The following is a 19130-nucleotide window of genomic DNA, read 5'->3' as shown; positions in this document are numbered from 1 at the left end:
ACATTCATTTCATGTGGGTACATAATAACACAAGTTAACACTGTGCAAGTTTTCCTTTAAGATTTAGTTTTTAGTTGATGATTTTAATCCTAAACCTAAAATATCAGTGAAGCGTGTTTAAATTGGGAAATGCTGACTAGAATATAATTATGGTAACAAAATCACTGCTGTTCAGATTTGAAGGTAATATTAGACCCAAGCATGATCACATATGTGTTTAATACAAACAAAAACTTTGTGCCTATTTAATGACAAAGTCCAACCAGCAAACACAGCCTAACTCCTTGCCACCCTTGGTGACTGACGTGCAAACCAGAAGGCTTCTAATTATTTCTCAAATATCCTCCTAAAACATTTCTGATCCAGGTTGTTTTTTGGTTATTTGAGAAAAAGAATTTTAAAAAATGACAATCCAACCACTAAACAACAGCATTTTAGCTCCGATCGTTATGGATTAGTGATTAGTGGCACTAGGAGAACATTTTGGATTGTCTTTTTGCATTAAATTAATACAAGTAAACAATATCAATTAGCAGGAATATTTGCATTATTATCATTATAAAACAGTGGACTACAATTCACTACACCCATAGCAAAACTCCTTGTAATAAACCAGCAGCATGCAGTTGTCTAATTCAATATTGGCAGCCATTCATCATGTTAACCTCCACACAAGGACCTTGAAATTAATAAGCTTAAAATATAATGATACATAATTGTTATTAAACAACTCCAGGACAATGCATCTTATCTTGTTGATTCATTTAGATCCATTTAGACACCACCCAAGTTACCTTCCTGTGTAACACACATATGTAACTTGCACAAGATGAAGTTCTCCACAGGTCCATTGTTAGATTAGAAGTTTGTGGTGGGGATCTTCATTCCCAGTGGACCTAACCTCTATCCCTCTGTGGACACACCAGGCAGACTTGTTAAGATGCAAAGAGAGAGAAGGAGCAGCCTGAATGTTCAGTCCATCTCAGAAAGCCAGCTTGGACTGATTGACAGGAGAGGTTATGTTCATGTTTACCCTTATAGAAATACATGAGATTGTAAAAAAATAAATATACAAATACTGTACTGCAAAATTGCTTGGCAAGTGAATAGCTGGACAGCAAGAAAAAGAAATGGGAGGCATAATGCATAAATTGATGGACTGATTCAAAAGGATGATGGAATACATAAATGCATCAATATAGAAATTCAATTTTAAAGCAAAATAGAATATTTTGTCCTTGTGGGTTTTCCTTTGAAGGAGGAGGAGGAGGGAGAAAATTCTTCTTTTAAGTATGACAGATTACAAACAGATGCAAATCTGAAGATTTGTGGGCTGGTTTTTATTTCTAAAATTATCAAAACATTTATAGGTGGACACAAATGCACACTTTGCAACTACATTTTTGGTTCTCCAACCAAGAGGATTGCGAGAAATAATGATAATCCAAATACAGCTTTAAGCTGTATTTGGATTAACACCTACCTTAATAAGGTAAGTGTTAATGAGTTACTGCCACCATTACCTTGTCAATATCTTATAACTATTCAGAATGTATAAATATATAAGTCTATGCCAGACAGCCGTAAGAATCCAGTTTGAACTCAGCCTGCAGTTTGCCCTTCTGTGCTTTTCAAAGCTATTTAAAATGTATGAGATGAGTGACGCACCTGCGATGACTGTAATTAATTGCCACACCCTCCTATTTATATTCTACTTTACCCGGCGCGTTTGCGCATATGACGTTGTGGGCGCATAAATTAAGCCTGCTGGCGCTGTCCAGTTACGCGAACATGGAACTTCACTACCTGGCGAAAGCACACTGAACAGTAATCCCGATGCGGCGGCCACTGAAATGATGTGTTTAAGGGACATCATTTTATGAGGCAAAGATGTTTGACCGGCAGTCCATTAAACTGTATCCATAAACCGGTTTTTGAGAAGCTAATTGAACAAAGTGATTTTTCAAGCGGGGATGCTCCACCAAATGTTACTGAGCTGAAACAAGAAAAAAAAAACCTGTCTGGCTCGTCAAACGCTTCAACTGCAAAATGTTTAACTGATCAAGTCACAATTAAGTTCCAGTTTTACCCTGACCAAAGTCTGAATTTTCAGCCCGATGAACTTGGTCCCAGTGTTTCACCTTAGAACAAACTGCTCTCAATATCTTTTTATAAGAAAAAAAAAACACCAGATTAGTCAAACATGTCTTGAATTAGTGCGTTTTAATGTGTTTTAGAAGATGGAGCCTCGAGAACTGAAAACATGTTTCAGTGTTGTCATTAAAAAAAAAAAGAACAAAGTCATTTAAGGTGGCTGCTTGGTTGCAGTCTTCTGACAGACACGCAGGCAGATTTCTGTGCCATTAGTTTAGCGCAGCTTTAGGACCCAGAGAGGCTGACGCGACTGCTCCCTGCAGAAGAAGCATGAACCGATTTGAATGCGCCGGCTCTCCACCGCTGCCCTAACAGCACTGTACATAACGGGCCGGGATCCCTTTTTTCACCCTGAAGGATAAGACTTATCAAAGGACTCCGCTTTGATTCTAGTTTCCAGTGGTTTGTTTCTAGAAAGCAGGATAACCAGCTTCCGCTCAAGTCGCTCAGTTACTAGTTGTAGGCTATACATGTCCCTGGGTTTTGTTCACAGCAACCTGCGCAGCGAATAAAAGTTTTACGGACCAGCCGGTATGGATCACCTCGGCTTTTAAGTGACACACACGCGTGTAGCAGCCGTCGCATCATTTTGGAGAGGTAAGTCGAATTTCACTTGTTTGTGAAGAGTGCTGCAAGTGCTGTGAAATGCTTAGTTTGGTCAAAAATTGTGCTCTTTCTGTCGGTGCGGAGGCTTGCGGTGTAGTATTATCTGTATGATTCATGGACGCTAGGCTGCAGTTCTTCTGACTATAGATACGGCACAGACACGTCAGCTTGCTATGCGTAAAGCTGGTCCCTTTACACAGATCCTTCTTTGTAGTGCATAATACACGATAATCTACTTTTACATCAAATTTTATGCATCTAAGCACATAAAATGATGTCGTAAAATCAACACTTTATTTTAAAGGCATTTCCACAGCTAGTGTAGTGTTGCTTTGTGATTTGACAAGTGTGTCTGCTACTTGTCAAAGCGCCCTGTTGACTGATGGGCTGTCAGAACGCTCATACTCCTCCAGCGGAGCTGTCCCTTTGCTGTGGTTCTGAAAGTTTCACAGCTGGCCACATGGCTTATCGCATCACAGGACACCAGCGACAGGAATGAGGCAATGTATTCATATATTTTTGTTATTTCCACGGACTGACATTTAGGATTTGAAAGCTAAACGCTACTAAGCTCTTTACCGATCTACCTGCAGCGTGGTTCGTACAGAGTGATGCGTGCGACTCCGTCAGCACTGACTAACCGCACTGAAATCTCAGCAGGGACTGCACTAAAAAGTGAGAGAAATTGAGTATGTATAATTTGACCAAACACAAATGGAATAAATTTTTTTTCAATTCTGTTAATAAGCAACACTGGAAACTATCTACACTATATACTAAGATTTAAGTATTAAGTGTTGTGATTATGCATCACAGTCAGTGTCCTGGTGAAAGCAGTGCTTAACAGTTTTTGGTCTCTCAGAGACTTTGCATGGCTGCAGACTTACAGTTATGTAAACTCATATTCACACAATATATGTATTAGTGTGTGTCACTCACTGTGAGGAGCTCCTGTCTGTGATTGCTGTTATCACTAATCTGAAGCTCTTCACCTCTGAGATTTACAATATGGCTGTGAGGATTTCTCTAGACAGGTGGAGTGCCGTTCATGCTGCTGCCGTGGCATTTCTTCATATTTTCTCTCCCTGCTCGAGCTCCAGAGCAGCGTGTCCTTTGTAATACTGTGTGAGTCTTACTAGTCTTGGCAGCATTTGGCACAGTGGCACTTTACAGACTGATTCACTTTCCCAGAGAGCTGAAGAGCATTTTCTTTTCTTTCTTTTTTTTTAAATATTTTTTTCTTTCTTTTGGTGTATTGATAGTGCTGGTGAATTAGGCAGGTTGGATTTTAAAACATATGGATTGCTTTATCTGTGTATAGTAAGTCCCTGCTTGAGCTTTTTTTGAAGGGCTTTTTTTAATGGCATTTGTGGAACTTCACATAAGACCTTTTTTTTAAAATATCAAACCATACATTATTATTGGCAATAATAAGATTATATATTTCTAATGCAAATTCCTGTCTGCTGTTGTAATAATTTTATCATTTTTTTCACAAGACCCTATTCCTGCTGTGTTACCAATGTTTAATTATGTTATCAATTATTCTTTTGTGTGTGTTTAGCATTTATTACCTTGCAATTCTTTTTTTTAATGAATCTTTTGCTATAATCTTATCTCTTCCTTTTCACTGCACTTCTGGTCCACATGCCAGTATACTGTATTATCATTTTCTTTGTTGTGACCACATGCTGAATATTATATATCACAATGCATCAAATTGATAATAATTAAGTCCAAAAACTGATATCAGGGACAAAACAAGGAATGAGATATCAGGGGCATATTAAGAGGGAATAATAGCAGAATTGACAATCATTTTATTTGCAGCTTATGCTTGCTTTTGTTTGTTGAATGGGTGACTTTGCCCACTGTGAACTACTGGTCACACATCTATGGCTGCCTCAATAAATCTCTCTAATCCAGAGAGGCGGATCATATATGCCTTCATGGCAAATTTGGGGCTTATCGACAGACTGGAATTTTGTGTGTGGCAGTCAGAGCAGAACATGAGTAGATCTCATCTAACAGGATTAGTGATATTTGGAAATAAGACAGCAAGCAGAAAATGAATGAGACATTAATACCCGGTGAGCAAAACCAATAACACTAACTAATAAAGTGTATAAAGATTCTTTGAAAGGCATAAAGGCTTTCCTGTCACAAATCCCCAGAACTGCATTACAATATTTTGATTGTGTTTGCAGTCACTTTCTCTATTGTTAAAAAAAAAAGACTCATTCTCACTTATTAGTATTCACTGGTTAAGAAGATTGAAAGGTTTCCAAATAGTATAACAAACCATTACTCAAAATTGCAGGTATTTCTACTATTCAAAACATTTGTGAAATAGAAAGTGAAAAAAATACAACAATAACCCTTTGTTAGGTGAAAATGATAGAGGAAGTATCCATTACTCTTCTTCATCTCCTTTCCACCCTGAAGATGTTTGAATGCCCCGAGGCTTCTGACGATTGATTTCTATTTTATTGTTTTTATTTTTCATTTCACTGTCATTCCCGATGAAATTGCTGTCCTGCAAGGTTGCTTGATTGAAAAACTCCAGTTCAGTTTAGCTCATCCCACAGAGCCCCGAGGCAGTGGGTCCATCAACGGGGAGATCCCGTTCCCTCTGACACCCGACCTCACATGCAAAAGGTCGAGCGTTGCTTGCTGTCGGCAGGTCTCATCATTCCTCTGTGACACGGCCATTATGGTGCCCTCTGGATGGCATGTCAGTCACCCATGGTGGCAAGTCAATTAGTCATGTCTTAAGGGAGTTAGAGTATGTTTGCTAGTTGGATTTTGTGAGTCATCTGCAGGTGGGGGACACACTGGAAGCAGATTACAAATTTCTAATCATTATACATACTGTGAATAGATTTTTTTTTTTTTTAAAAAGGCACTTCTGAGAGGAAAAAAGAAGCTGAAAGGAGCCAATGTATACATAAATGAGCATCTGACAAAGAAAAATGCAGACGTAGCACGACAAGCACAAATACTAAAGAGACAAAACAAGATTCGATCAACATGAACAGCGAACTACAAAGTCTACATCAGACTTAAGCAAACAAACAAAAGGTTCTGATCAGATTTGGATAAATATCAGAAATATTAATAATTATGAACGGTTACTAAAAATCATAACTTCCCATTGGAAACCCATAACAGTCAACTATACATCTAAATGGTATAACAAACACTTTTCTGTGTTCTGTGAAATGAAATCTATCTATAAATGAACACAGAAAATGGAAATGAAATATACATGTATCACATTAGTGGCAGTGGCACAGTGGGTAGGCATTCGACTTGCAGCCGGAGGGTTGCCGGTTCGAGCCCCCCTGTCCCTGTGTTGCTTTGGGCAAGGCACTTAAACCACATTGCCTAACGGTAGCGTCGGTCTCTGGCTGCATGACCGCAGATGCTCCTCTCTGGATGAGTGATCTGGAACGATCATTTCATTGTGTGCCTTGTGCGCACAGTGACAATGAGTTGAATCTAACATCAACAGAAATTAAAAACAGAGAGGGGGTGTTGCCCTGTACATTGATTAAAAACTACAAAAGTAGAATCATCAAAGAATTGCCACTAATATTGGATAAAATAATGGAGTCCATAGCTACTGAAATAGAAGCTGAAAAGTCAAAGAAACTGCAACTCAGCTGTATTCACAGGACCCTAGAGTATATATATATAAACATGCTTATATACTGAAGATGTACAATTTTGTTAATGACAAGAAAATTATATTTATTTGTGGTGATTTCAACATAGATTTATTAAATCCAACTGAGAACAGTGCCATCACTGATTTAATCCACACAGTGTACAGCATCGGTCTTTATCCTCCAATCACTTCTCCAACAAGAGTCACTTCACATAGTGCTACACTCGTTGCTAATGTATTTACTGATGTTGACAAGAAAGTTATAAGTTAATAATAAATGATGTAAGTGATCTTCTACCAGTTTTCAGTACAGCACAAACTACACCAAGACTAACAGACACAAACCTGTTAAAAAAATAATTAGACATGAAACACAAGAAGCAATCGTGCTGCCTTAAAGAAGATCTCACCAACCAAGACTGGAGTAACATTTATGTTCAAGATGTAAATGTGGCCTATGGAAGCTTCTTGTCTATAATAACACTTTACATTAAACACTGTCTCCTGATGAGTAAAATAATAAAACAAAAACCTTTAAAAAAAAAAAAAAACATGGGTTACAACATGTAAGAAAAAGAATCTGACTAACTACAAATACAAGTTTTCATTGTTTATAAGGGGAACAGATGAAGAGGAAATTATTGATTATAGTGAAATCATTTAAGTGCAAGAAATCAACTGACTGTGATGGCATTGATATGGATTTAGTCAAAGGCATCATCGAATGTATCGTCAAACCATTTACCTACATTTGCAATTACATAATGGTTTATTCCTTGAAAAGATGAAAATTGCAGTGGCATTGCCAATATATAAGGCTGGATATAAAAATCTACTCACAAACTATAGGCCCATCTCTGTACTCCTGCAGTTCTCTAAGATACTGGAAAAATATTTTACTAAAGATTGTATGAGTTTATCACAAAAAACAACATGCTATATGAGCAGCAGTATGGATTTAGACCCAACAGAACCACAACACACACTTTAATTGAGTTTATAGATACGGTAACAACTGCTATCAAAAACAAAAAATATGTTGCAGGAGTATTTTTAGATCTAAAAAAGCATTTGATACAGTTGACCAAAATCTTTTACTAAACAAACTATACACACACGGGGTTGGATGGGTGGCATTATCATGGGTCAGCAGTTATTGTGAAAATCTGAATCAATTCAAAATTAAAAACTGCTGTGTGGGGGTTCCCCAAGGATCTGTCTTAGGGCCACTGTTTTTTTATACTGTATTTATACTATATATTTTTTTATAAATGACGTGCAATTTCAAAGACATTGAAAGTAATATTGTTTGCAGATGACACAAAGTTACTGTGCTGTGGAAATAACTTGGAATAACTTTTAAATGTGGTAGAAAGTGAATTAAATAAACTGAAGACCTGGTTTGACTATAATAAATTAAGACTGAATTCAAGTAAAGCAAAATTCATAATATTCTACCACTAGGAAACTCATGATAAATAACATAGAATTCGAAAAAGTATCTGAAATCAAATTTCTTGGGCAGAAAATATGTCACAAATTATCCTGGATATCCTACATAAATTATATTACAGGGAAAATATCAAAGTCTGTTCTTCTTCATAAAGTTAAAGATTGTATAAACATCATTATATACTTTGTTTTGTTCCTCATGCTTGGCATACTGTGTGGAACAGTTGGGAAACACCTAAAAAACCCACACCCATTCTTTTTATCAAATGAAATACTCTTAAATTTAAAGACTGGGTCATCTTTGCCCCAAAACAGTCAGAACTGATTCCAAATAAGACCAAATCATCATGACCTCATCATGTTCAGAAAGCCGGTAGTAAAGATTAATATAAGCTATCGCAACATTACAGTCACAGGAGTTAGTGTGTGTGGAATAATTGTACAGACGAAGTGAAAAAAGTACATCAATATATAACTTCAACTGCCTGTTCAAAAACAGCAAATTGCATGAAAATAGGAAACATTGAGTTTTTGCTGATTGTGTTTTTTTGATCAAGGTGAGAGCAACCCAAGCCGAATGTGTTTATAAAGGTTTCTTCTTTTCTTTGTAGAAAGAGGAGTAGATCTCGATAAGTGTTAAACTTCTACCTTCTCCTGTTTGGGTATAGAATGTGCATAATATGTAATATTGAAAATTTAAGATTATTGCATTTCGTCTTTATATATTGCACATGGAGCACAAACACTTTCACTGATGTACTGACACTTTCTTTTGCTTTCTTTGGACTTTGCCTTTGTTCTTGCTTTCTTGATATAAAAGCATCTTGCTGTGTATACCATACGCAGAATAAACTAAACTAAATACTAAACTAAAACTACTGTGCGCCATGAGCCAATTAATCTTAATTCAACAACTATTCCTCAAGTAGTTGTTGGGAAAATTATTTTATATGCCCCAAGTTAAGAATAAACGACTTTAACAAAAACAACAGAAGGAGAAGAAGATGAAGGCTTTCTAGAAAAGTGAGAACTGGGATCCAGGAGATTGTGATCAAAGTTGTGGATTAAGGTGTCTATGCTTGCCTCTCAAGGAGATTCAGTGTTATGTGAATCAAACAGAGAATTTGCAGCACCACATGGAGATTAATGCTGTTAAGTACCTGGATGATTGCTTTAAAAAAAAAAAAGGCCGTCTTTACACGGTATGTGTGTTTTGAACAGAGGTTGCTTGCAGATGTCTCATGAATCACTTTTTCTTTTTTCCTTCTATCTTTTTTTTTTTCCTTTCTTATCACAGTAAAAATACATGATTCTCAAGCCACGAGAATACTGAGGGTTCTCTCTATCTAACGATGGCTATTACAGTTTTCCTGCCTTCATATATTTCTCTTTGCTGGGCCAGGATTTGTATCTACTCTATGAACATACAGTCACCCAAGAGGAATTTGTTGTGTGCCCAAATCTGTAATGCCAAAGCAATGTACAGCTCCATAAAGTGTGAAATGGAAGTGATAGAAAATGTGGCTGAGAGTGTACTCCATGATCTTTCTCAGGATAACTGTGCATTTGCTGATCTAAAACTCACAGCAAAATAGCCCACATAAAGTATGATCTCAATCAGCGGTAGCTGGCACTGAGATGCCCCGTCCCACACCTCAGTGCAGGAAAAAAATGTTTTTTTAAAATGGGAGCCATTCCCTAGCTGCCTGCCACTTAGTATCAAACTAAATGTATTGGAGGTAAGCCTTTCTGATAGACTGCTGTCCTATCCTTGGGTTTGTGTTGTACAGCTCCTGTAAGCTGCCCCTGCATCAGGTGATAAGCTCCTGGCCTGTCAGCCTCCTCAGCATGAACAAGGCTTTCCTACATAATAAAGCTAACAGACAAATGTAAATGCTCAGAAAAGCTTTCTGTGGATGGGGAAAAAAAACTCCTCACTGTTCACTGTCAGCCTCAAGATACTGAGCAAGACACCTGATCTGTAGTATGTCAAAGGTTAAATTCAAAAACAAAATCTAATTCATCGGCTGGATGGATGGATGGATTTCTGTCTCTAGTGTTATTTATATTCATAGGAGTTTAACTGTTAAATCTTTGACAACTGCTTTGTCAGTGCTACTGAGGTTTAGTCTGCTCTAAAGTCTAGGACAGCAAAGTTGAAACCAAAGAAAAATGCTTACATAGTCTTGTTATCTGCTGTCACATGAAAACATAACATCAAAAGTGAATGAAGTTGTGCATTTTTTTCTTTGTTGCCCTCCCAGGCCACATAAAAGCCTACAAAGGGCTGTATCTTGAGTACCCTGGGTGCAATTATTTTGTCCAATACAAAAAAATGTATAATAATCCAATTTAAAGATTAAACATTAACTTAGTGCCATTTACAAGAAGATAATCTCATCACAATGTTAATATACTGAATAGATATGGCCTAAAACTGTACATGCAGCCTATGGCTGTTATTAAAATCTGTAATCCCAAAAATGAAAATTATTTGTTTGCTTGTTTGTTTGTTTGTTGCTGTTGTCGTGACAGCGCCCCCTATTAGCGCTCTTAATTAGGTTGGCATATCTGTACAGTGTGTCAGAATATTGGTTCAAATCGTGGAGTAAGAAGTGCACATGGAGTCGAGGTCCAGAGAGAACTACTCCTCGTTGTGGGTTTTGACAGTAATTTTGAAATTTTCTTTCCTGATGAGACCCATGCTTCTGCTTTCTGTGATGTGGGACCAACTTAGGGGCGCGGGAGCCGCTGACACAGCAGGTGGGAATAAATGCTATAAAACTAACCTTTCTAGCTTTCACTCATTTCTTTCTTCATAGTGAGGGCTAGTTACTAAGAAGCCTACCTCGCTGGCTCCTACTTTCTGAGAGAAATACAAACTTAGGATAGCACAAGTTCTCCATATGCTGAAGATCAGAAATGGTAAATAACCAGCTATTTTTGTTGCAAAGCTCGAAAAATTCACTCTATTACTGCTTAAAGACCATAGAGATAATATACAGACGCGTATACAGAGCTGTGACATTTACTAACAATGCTGGTGTGCAAATGTCAGTCAACTGCTGACATTATCCTCCTCAGGAAAATGTACACACTAGTTCCAGTGTCATCTCAGTTCATTTTTGCCTGTGAAGAATTCAAATAAAATGTAAAAATAGTTTTAAGTCTTCTTCTTCTCCTTCTTCTTCGAGCTGCCACAGCCGATCATCTGCCTCCGGAAGAATACTTTTAAGTGTTACCTTTAAATTACTGCATTTACATTTTCATCTTTTACCAGAGGTACAGAATAAGAATTCAGTTTCCTTATGTACCATATCTCATATCTTCATTTTTCTCCTTTGGCTTGTTAGAACTTTGCAGATTTTGTGATAAAACTCAATAGTAGTGTCTGGACATCTCCTACATCATTGGCACCCACACCAGCCAGTATCTGGCATGATATCTGTGGTTTATTATTGTTTCTTCTTGCTGTAAGGTGCTGCATTATTTAGCAGGTTTTAAAGTCATAAAACAGCTTGGGTCCCAGCGGGAGGCACGGAGCTGTACTTGGGGTGTTTTTTTCATTTTGGGGGATTTTTAAAGTGTCTTTTGATTTTTGGGGGGACTGTCCTGTTCCTGGGCACAGTTTGAAATGTGGGGCAAAGGCAGAAAAGGGCCACTCAACCCCACATTTTTTTTTTCTTATCCAAAGGTTGTCCTTCCTTTTTTTATTCTTTTTCTGCCTCAGCTCTACTGTCTCACTTTCATGTCCCTCTGATATCGTGGCCAACCGCAGTAACCGCTCCGCTCCTTCTTGGGATGAGAGTCCCTCAATCTCCATATTACCCGAAGCACGCTTAATGAATAAAGTGCCTTTTATTGTGCAACACTGAGCTGGATCAAGAGCACAAAAACTGAGGCAAGGTCACTTCTGCAGTGAGTTCTTGAATTCAGAATGCTGGCTGATATTTGCATGCATTTGTTTGTCTCATGCAGTATCTTTAAACATAGTGGCCAAGTTTGTGCATACTCAGCAGTGGCTCACTGTTTGATGTCAATACCCAATTCCAAATGGGATGAGAGAGAGTACACAGTTGCCTGGTGCGTATTGTCTGTCAGTGTCTCAGTAGTCTGTGCTGCTCTAATTTTGCAACAAAGTCAAATGCACCCTGTGTCTGTGTGCACATTCATTTGCATTATTTGTGTGCAAAAAAAAAAAAACCCTCCCAAACATGAATAATCAGTTAGTAGTGCAAATGCAGCCTTTTTTTTTTTAATGTGTGCATGCATCTACTGAGGTGTATGCAGCCAGTGGGATTAGTGGCAACCCGTAACATAGGCCAGGTCATCAGTAAGGAGCACATCATCTTGTCTCAGCTCCCCACAGAGACAGAGGCAGTAGATACCCCCTTTGTAGCAGCTGGGAACAAAGCACTAAATGTGCAGCCTTGCATTAATGCAGGTAGATTAAAAAAAAAAAAAGAAGATATATATGGATTAATCAGTGCAATAGATGTATTGAAATGTTCTCTCTCACAGCCCACTCCAATCAATGGCCATTATGTTTCCTGGATACATGTGTAAATAGTCTTTTTCTCCTTATGTGTGTACACATTTTGCAATAGTTGCTTTGCTTAATGATGGGCTGGTGTGGCCCTGTGGACATCGTTTGTCCCCTTTAATTACCTGGAGGTAGAGATTGTTATTCATGGTAAGGGACAGGGGAATAGTTGTCTGTACGCCCCCCTTCCCTGAGGCCTGCTGCTCTGAGCATTGATGTGGGAGGATGTGCAGAAAACAGATGCTACCCCATGATTTCTGAGTGTTTGTACTAATGATGAGCTCCACTAGGCTATCTTTCAACCCTTTAATGGAGGTTCAGCTTGATTTAAAGTCTGATTTTATGGATAGAGCAGTAGTTTCCTATCATGCTCATCACCGAGGGCTGTGCTGCAGTTTTTATACAGTGGGACTGTATTTCTTTACACTGCCTTGTCCTTTAGAGGTTAATGCACAGACAGCTTTATGTCCGATCTGGCACTGGTTGCTTTTGAGGCAAACCAGCAAATTTGTCCCATTCACTGCAAACTGTGTATACTTTGATCTTCTTCCTGCCAGACAGCCATTGATCGCCGCTCATTTCAGTGCAATGTGAAAATTAACTTGCAGAGACTCAGAAAAATATTCTGAGATGGATAATCAATTACATTTTGCACCCAAACGCCATCTCTTATTGTTAGGCTCAGTTGCACTGAAAACTCTGTTTCGTGATGCATTCAGGGATGGACAGACATTTCGGATTTAATAGTTGGCTTATATTTCGCTGACACTTTGCTGGCCCGCAAACCCAGGAGACAAATGAGAAAACGTTTACATTTTGAGAGCATTCCAGAATCATTTCAGCATTTCTTGGATGTGCATAGGTGATGTCACTTCTTCAGGTTTCAAGCTTTGAAAGTACTCAATGTCTCATCATTATCACACTAAGATTAGGTCATTTTGACAGAAAATGAGGTAACAGCTACATTTTCACTAATAGACCTCTAAAACAGCTCCTACTTCTGCCTCTATTTACCTTTAACTCATTATCTGAATATCAGCACTGAGGCACATTCGCACTTGCCAAATATGGAGGGCTCTTAACATGAATATTCATATTATTGGCAAGACTGGTAGATTTTTCTTCCTCCTTGTCTTGTGTGTGAATCTCTATCCCGCCTGTATTTAAGTGTTGGTCTGGATATGTCCCAAAGGCTGGCTCTAATTCCCCACGGTGTCCATCAGACCCGTGTCCCTCGAAGCTCTGACAGAAGGAGCTATTATTTTCTCATCGCCCTGGTGGCCTGTGTCCCATGGGAGACGCCTGACCACGTGACTGACAGCTCCGTAAACACAGCTCTGGGGTGAGTGAGTGAGAGCTCACTGCAGCGACACCAGTGTCCCGCCTCTCTCCCTCCTCCCCTCTCTCTCACTCTCTCTCTCTCCAGACTTCTCATCTCTGTGTGTCTATCTGTCATGACCTGGTCCACCCTCGTCCTCCCCACTCCACCTCTCCATATTACCCTCACCTGACGCTCAGGGTCAGAAGCCACCTGTGTTGAGGTGAGGTTATTGCTAACCTTGCTGCACCCTTCTCCCCAGCTGACCAAGAAACGATACCCCCAAAAGCCGTACACCTTTGTCATCGATGATACTCAGCTAAACCTCTTTTTTCACCCTGTGATATTTTCAATATTTTTAGTTGCACTCTATTAGTTCCTTTAATGCAGTATCATAACATTGTGGCAAAGATTGCCTGGGCTGGCACAGCTCCACTGTGTATGTGTCAGTAGGTCTAACTCTGGTGTAACTAAGACAGATGACTATGTCAAGGTTGTTTCCCCACCGGGGTGGGAGAGTAGTTCTCCTCCCAAGCTGCTCTGCTCCCTCCACTTTTCAGGTTTCATTGGGGCCTCACAGCTTATTGTAATGACCTGATGTAGATTCTGAATCAGCAGCCTGGGACATCCATCTACATCAGGGAGCAGGAGACAGGAATGCCCTCTCAGTCTGTCTACAAGCTTTGGTGTGTGTGTGTGTGTGTGTGTGTGTGTGTGTGTGTGTGTGTGTGTGTGTGTGTGTGTGTGTGTGTGTGTGTGTGTGTGTGTGTGTGTGTGTGTGTGTGTATTCACATGAGAGGAGAGTTTTTTTTTGTCACTCAATCGGGTCTAGATGATATGGACAGAGAGTCCTTTCTGAATTTTTACCCTGAATGGTGCTAGAAGGTATTTTCTACAGAGTGGGCTAAACGTTCATTTGCAAGTCAAAACATTATATGAGATGTCAGAAGCACGTACGTTACAACCACAAAGTGTGATTTAGGGAAAAAAATGTGCTTAAGAGCAGGCAGTTTATCAGTCAGGAGACACTGTTACTTTTTTGTGAAACTTCGTACTGTTCTAAATATTCTGTTATAATATTTTAAATGCAACTGTTTCACTGGGTATACTGATTTTACTCAGTTAGGCTTTGTACCCTGCAGTCAAACATTGCTTTCCAATGGAGGACTCAAGCTGTTAAGTCACTTTCTTCAAAGCCACCAGACTCCATTGACAGGAATAGTAATTCTACCCAGCAGAACGTGGTTCATGAGCTGCTCATCTATAGATGCCTCAATCCATTAGTTTGAGGTATTGTGTGCCTTTTGAAAGGGTTCATTTTGATCCACCTAATGTGTTACAGCACCAGAGCTGCACAGCGCAAGATAAGAGTACTTCAACTTTGACTAGCATGAAAATTAGCTTTTTTTTTTTTTTTTTAGTTATTTAGTCTCATGCTCTTCTCAGCCACCACTTACTCCAGCTGAATGGTTGTTTTGGTCATAAAACTGAAGTTCGTGCTTAAATATAAGTCACAGGTATTTATGGTATTGTGAACATAATGTTCAGTTATTGAATATCAGTCAATCTTCGGGAATAGACTAGAGTTCAGTACAGTTGGCTTCCAGGGAGACTGAACTTATATTTTATTTAATGTTAGTTGTTAAACTTTGTGGCTTCTATCATTACATAAAGGGATTATAGATTATGAATGATTTTTATCCTATTTAGAGGTGTTTGTGTGAAGACACCTCTGATTTCTTCTGATCACTTCATACTTAACAGACTTACATTTTTAAATCATCAAACTTGGTCGATCTCAGATTTAAAGTCGTTGTAAAGACACGTTTAGTGTGGCTCTTATTTTTACACCACTTCCTGGAAGTCCCGATCACAAACTGCGCACTCTGTGATTTCACCGCAGACCTCAAACTTGCACAGAGGACAAACTAACTTCTAGAGAAGGATCGTCTCCAGTGAAGAAAGCCAGGTCTACAACTCTGACTAAGCAATTTTCAGTAGTTTTTTTTATTTGAAGAGTCTACAGTTTTCTAGCCTGAAGGCAGCAGGTCAGGTGAGGAGCGAGACCAGGAGCATGCTCAATTTATTTATTTATTTTTAAAGATTCATCGGGCCGTGCGCCGCGAATTCGTACCCCAAGGTAAGACTGGCAGAGCAGACTTTTACAATAACATGCTGTGGCGCCTGAGGGAGAACATTCAGAGGAAAAGATCAGAACTGCAGTCGATCCCATCTCATGCCAGCTCAGAGTGCACTGAAAATACAGGAGTTTTTTTTTTTTATAGCTCAAACAAACACAATCTTTGTTCAGCACCTGGACCACTCACCAAATTTGGCAGCCCGCAGCCTCACCCACTTCCCGAAAATCAAAATCAGGTTGAAAGATGGCCACAGGGGGAGACGTGCAAAGGGACAAAAATAGCAGCCACAGTGAAAACTGTCTACAGGTGCACGAGACAATGAACAGCCAAATTTAAATCAGGTAAGGTTTTGTTTGGATCTGTTCTCAGAAAGTTTTGATGTTACACAACTTTCCTCATTCAAAATTTATGGACATTGTTCAGTCAAGATTGTCTAAACTACATTTCACATTCGTCTTGCCATGTTCCGGTGAAAAATATTATAAATGTTCCTTTAATAAATAGGCATAATTGTGGCCAGTATTTCATCTTAGTATAAATCTTTTATTACCTTCTTTTTTCAGATTTATTCTAGGAAAGTATAGTGTAATTCTAAAAAGTCATGCTTGATGCTTTAACTACTTGCACTTTTCACTAGACTGGAACATTTACAGTGATTTTGTGATTTTACAGTGGTGTTTTGTTTCTAGGGCAAATAAAAAATAGAGAGCCACACCATAAAATAAAGAGACTCTCAACCCCATAGCCTTTCTCTGTCAATCTGACTTTCTCCAGCTTACCACCTCAAAAGTGTCTAAAACCAAAAACCCAAATGCTATACTTACTATACTCATGGCAACTACATTAGGTACAATTGTTCAGCCACTTTAAGGTAAAATATCTGATCAGCCAATCATATGGCAGCGACTCAGTGCATTTAAACATGTAGACATGGTCAAGACAACCTGCTGAAGTTTAAATCAAGCATCAGAATGAAAAGAGAAAATATCCAGTGTGCTGCAGTTCTCTGGGCAGAAATGCTTTGTTGATGCCCGAGGTCAGAAGAGAATGGTTGGCTGCTCTGAGCTGACAGGAAGGCATCAGTAAGTCAAATAGCCACTCATTACAACCAAGGTATGCAGAAGAGCTGCTCTGAATGCACAGCACATCAAACCTTGGAACAAATGGGCTACAGCAGCAGAAGACCGCAGACTGCAGTTCACACAGGCTCACCAAAATTGGGCAGTAAAAGATTGGAAAACATTGTCTGGTCTGATGAGTTTTAATTTCTGGTGCCACAGCTGGAGGGTAAGGTCAGATTTCAGTTAAATTTTATTTTATTTATTTAGCACCAAATCATAACAATGGTCACCTCAAGGTGCTAAAACCTTTTATGCATAGTGGTCACTACAGTGGACGACTGTTTAAAGCTGTTCTCTTGGATATGCCTGTGTTTTTGATGTTATAGTTGCATATCAATCAACACAGTGGATGCTTGTGCATCATCCCATACACTGCTACGATTGGCCAGTCATGGGGAGTTGCTTTTTTATTTTTATTTGTTATTTGAATGTAATTAACAGAATCAGGATTAGTGAATTTTAGCAGTAGTGACAGTCGATCTGAGGATGCAATATCATTTTCTGTTATTGGTGTGTTAAATACACATTTCTCTGGTTGAAAAGTTAAATGCATGGTGTCCAGCTGAGTGGACATATTTGTAACTCCATGAAAAATAGGTCCATAAACAAAATTGTAATTGCATTTTTTTCTTGCCTAAAGAGAAATAAAAACATTCAGAAAAAAAAAATCTTGACTAAGTATCTCATAATTCATGCATGAAAGGGCTGCTAATGTAAGGTAAAGATGTAAAGACCTTACGGTAATAGAGAGGAAAACCCCAACATTCACGTGACCACCTATGAGCGAGTACTTGACGACAGTGAGAAGGAAAAACTCAATTTTAACAGGAAGAAACCTCCAGCAGAACCAGGCTCAGGGAGGGGCAGCCATCTGCTGCGACTGGTTGGGGGTAAGGGGAGAGAGCCAGAGATGATTAATAACTAATGATTAAATGCAGAGTGGTGTATAAACACATACAATAGAGAGGGAAAAAAGGTGAGTGAAGAAGAAACACTCAGACTCCTGGAAGCCCCCAGGAGTCCAAGCCTATTGCAGCGTAACTAAGGGAGGGTTCAGTCATCTGTCTCCACAGAAGAGGGGCCTGAAAGCTGATAGCTCTGCCTCCCATTCTGCTTTTAAATACCCCAGGAACCACAAGTAAGCTGGCAGTCTGGGAGCGAAGTGCTCTGTTGGGGTGATATAGTACTATGAGGTCTTTAAGATAAGGTGGGACCTGATCAAGACCTTGTATGTGAGGAGAAGGAATGAAAGCATGGATCCACCCTACCTTGTATCAGCGGTTCTTCAGCATATAATGAGTGGGTGATATGTTCTTGGCACACTTTGGATCTCTTAGTACCAAATGAGCACCATTTGAATATTGTCCATCCCTTTATGACAGCTGTGTACCCATCATCTCGTGGCTGCTTCCAGCAGGATAACATGTCATGTCGCAAACCTCAGATCATCTCAAACTGGTTTCTTGAACATTGCAATGATCTCAATCCAAAGAACACCTCTGGAACAACATGGATGTGCAGCTGACAAATTTGCAGCAACTGCATGATCATGTCATTGTGGACCAAAATCTCTGAGGAATGTATTCAGCACCTTTTTGAATCAATGTCATACAGAAGGCACTTCTGAAAGCAAAAAGGGAGACAACCAGGTCCTAGCAAGGCATAACTAATAAAGTGTCCGGTTAGTTTCCCTAGTTTCTAGTCTTCGTGATAAGCTAACCAGCTAGCAACCAGTTTTTATTTAATTCACGGGCCCTGGTTTTGGGCAGTGGGGTGGTTAGCACTGTCACTTTATAGTAAGAAGGTCCTGGGTTCTAATCCACCTTGGCTGGGACCCTTCCGTGTAGAGTTGGCATGTTCTCCCCATTTTGGTGTGGGTTTTCTTCAGGTACTCCCCCCTGTGACCCGGAAAAGGATAAGAGGAAGAAGATGGATGGGACCCGGTTTTATAAAGACATTTTAGTCTCTTGCAACTTACCTTTCGAATGCAAGTTTTGCGGTTTAAAAAAAAAAGAGCTTGACAAATGTAGAACTTGGATCTAATAGGGGTAGAAATATACTAGATCTAGTATATTTGTAACTGTCAGACATACTGATAGAAAGGGGTAAAAATCTGTTGATGACA

General features: G+C 39.2%; 1 protein-coding gene across 3 annotated transcripts in view; it reads left to right on the top strand.

The window, feature by feature from the left end:
- The first annotated feature begins 2460 nt into the window (after window positions 1-2460).
- robo1 (roundabout, axon guidance receptor, homolog 1 (Drosophila)) overlaps window positions 2461-19130 on the top strand; it is a 229963-nt gene continuing 213293 nt past the window's right edge. For all 3 annotated transcript variants that reach the window (XM_030743753.1, XM_030743754.1, XM_030743752.1), the window contains exon 1: window positions 2461-2751. The gene's annotated coding sequence lies outside the window, so the exon portion shown is untranslated. The remainder of the gene's footprint in view (window positions 2752-19130) is intronic.

Source organism: Archocentrus centrarchus, chromosome 13 (genome assembly GCF_007364275.1).
Source record: "Archocentrus centrarchus isolate MPI-CPG fArcCen1 chromosome 13, fArcCen1, whole genome shotgun sequence".
NCBI classification, from domain to species: Eukaryota; Metazoa; Chordata; class Actinopteri; order Cichliformes; family Cichlidae; genus Archocentrus; species Archocentrus centrarchus.
This window is presented reverse-complemented; position numbering and strand designations above follow the sequence as displayed.